At 39.4% G+C, this 2,358-nt stretch overlaps 1 protein-coding gene and 1 long non-coding RNA gene across 4 annotated transcripts in view; both read right to left on the bottom strand.

The window, feature by feature from the left end:
* The window catches only part of LOC114031208 (zinc finger protein 420-like), a 42,806-nt gene that overhangs the window by 1,614 nt on the left and 38,834 nt on the right, over positions 1–2,358 (bottom strand). The window lies entirely within an intron of this gene.
* Positions 80–2,358, bottom strand: part of LOC114031211 — a 3,668-nt gene continuing 1,389 nt past the window's right edge. For 2 of the 3 annotated variants that reach the window (XR_003567717.1, XR_003567716.1), the window contains exons 3-4: positions 1,714–1,851; positions 80–164 (exon numbers count right to left, since the gene is read on the bottom strand). This is a non-coding gene — a long non-coding RNA (uncharacterized LOC114031211). Of the gene's footprint in view, positions 165–1,713; positions 1,852–2,207; positions 2,353–2,358 lie in introns of those variants that run through there. The other variant, XR_003567715.1, reaches the window with a different exon arrangement.

The following is a 2,358-nucleotide window of genomic DNA, read 5'->3' as shown; positions in this document are numbered from 1 at the left end:
CTGAGAAAATTTCTTCTCATTGCTCTGTAGACTCTCTAACCTGGCATCACATTTACAGGATTCTCCAGAGTTGGAGACACAGGTGCATTCCCTTGGGCGTCTTTCCTGGGATGACCGATCCATAGGAATGCCAGGCTTTGCAGTTTTGGTCCTACTCTTCCGGTCTGAAAGAAATAAAACATGTCAATATCCCCGGTACCAGTATCCACTGCCACAGGAATGAATGAAGCATTTATTTAGCACTTGCTATGTATCAAGCAAAATATGCTAAATACAGAGTTCTCTTCTGTATCCTCTATAAAATGGTCAAACTTCAAAAGGGTAGGATAAATAAGAATGCTACCTTAAATGTGAACAGTAATTTATAATTTATTAAAGCCATTTTTGGAAGGGAACTGCTCTTCAGCTTCTTTGTAACTCTCTGATTCTGAGTCCTCATTCAAAGACACATTTCTAAGGTTCAGGAACACACAGAAAGAACAATGGGTCTGTCAGTCTTTTCCATGCTCTCCCCACAGACATCTGCTTTGTAGTTTCTAAGTTGCTTCCCCTCCTGACCTCTGGAAGGGACAAATGCCATGCTCCTGTGCCTTACTCAACTCAGCATAAAATGTGTATATGAGCAGGGGCTGAAGCTTAATATATTTAAAAGGGCAGAGCTTAAGATTGAATGACTTCTCAATAATATAATGAAAAAGCGAACAGAGAAAGAGTGCAAGGCTTTGATGACTGTATGAAGTTGGAAAGAAGGTACAAAGAATAGGGAGAATCTATGTAGGAGGAGGGAAAACAGAAAAGGGAGCCCAAGGAATGGTAAAAGGCATAAGCTATGGGGAAACACCAGACAATGGACTTTCCCACTCTTCTATCTCAACATTCCCATCCGAAGCACCCCTTCTCACTGTCCCACCCTCAGGAAATCATGAACATTTTCAGCTCCCTGACCTTTATCATAGTTCTGGCATTAGCTGGGCGATCACTCTACCTTTCTATCCATTCATATCCCATAAAGGCATTTCTAATGGTTAGTCTTCTACAGAGCCAACTCCATTCTCTCCAGATTTCACTAAACGCTTCCTTCTCTTACTCGGAGCACTGGATAGAGCACTCGGCTTGGAGTGAGGAAGACCTGAATTTAAATCCAGTCTTAGACACTTGCTAGGAGTGAGACCCTTGTCAAGTCACTTAACTTTATTTGCCTCAGTTTCCTCATCTGTAAAATGAGCTAGAGAAGGAAATGGAAAACAACTCCAGTATCTTTATCAAGAAAATCCCAAATAGGCTCACAAAGAGCGAGACAGGACTGAAACAACTGAGCAGAAAATCTCTTACTTCTCTAAGGAGCTGACTATCATTTTGATCCAAAGCATGTAGGGAGCACCATTGTCATTTATGATTTACTATCACTCTGTATGCCTCATCTTTTTACCTAGGTTACAAAATCCTGTAAGCCCATGAACACATCTCTAATCCTCATGTCCCTATCAAGGGCCTTTGGGATTTACATATAATTAGGTGGCAATCAAAAGAGATGTGTTGAAAGAACTAATGGTTGAGTCCTCTTGGAAGATAGTAAAGTAGGAGTTCACTTGAGAATTTCATTATCTTAGCTCTAAAATACTGTGAGAGGAGGCTGAAAATAAGTGTAAGTACCAGAAAGATTCAGAAGGAAAAGGTGTAAATCTCTCAAAGAATGAGGACCATCTGGTATACCTCTCAGGGTTCCCTGTGTCCACTCAAACCACGAGATGACCAGGCTGGGGGTGGCTGGAAGGATTTATCTCCTGTCACTTCTAGACTCTTCTTTTTTCACATCATTCTGTTGTTTTGGTTTTTTTTAATCCCATTAGCCTAACAATTTAAAAAATTTTTCATTGATATCTTTTATCTTCACATCACTATAAATTTCCCGATATATACTGATCCCATGAGAGAGATGATTCACTGACGACCCCTAATCAAATTCTAATCAGTATTAGTTCATTATGATTCTATAAGGGGTAATGCTCATTAACAATTATTTCACTATATTCATCTAGTAACACAAATTTAGTCAGTCAGCCAATAATAGGTATAAGAATAAGCAATGTATTAATCCATATCTTATATAAATCACATAGGAATATAAGTTCTAATAGAAGGGTCCTATAACAGGCCTCAAATTTTAATGTAATGTTCACCACTTATTTACCAGTTATGGAACTTACTTAGGTAACCACAGGAATGCTGACATGGATATCTCCATCTTGTTTTACTCAAATTCCATGACCAAATGAAGCATGGGTGGCATGGTACAGAAAGTCCCCTGCCCCAATATGTTCCTGGAGCATATGTACAGGTCATACCATCTCCTCGTGT

Source organism: Vombatus ursinus, unplaced genomic scaffold, assembly GCF_900497805.2.
Source record: "Vombatus ursinus unplaced genomic scaffold, bare-nosed wombat genome assembly UNPS02015098.1, whole genome shotgun sequence".
Classification (NCBI taxonomy): Eukaryota; Metazoa; Chordata; class Mammalia; order Diprotodontia; family Vombatidae; genus Vombatus; species Vombatus ursinus.
The sequence above is the reverse complement of the archived record's forward strand: the minus strand, read 5'-3'. Positions and strand labels throughout refer to the sequence as shown.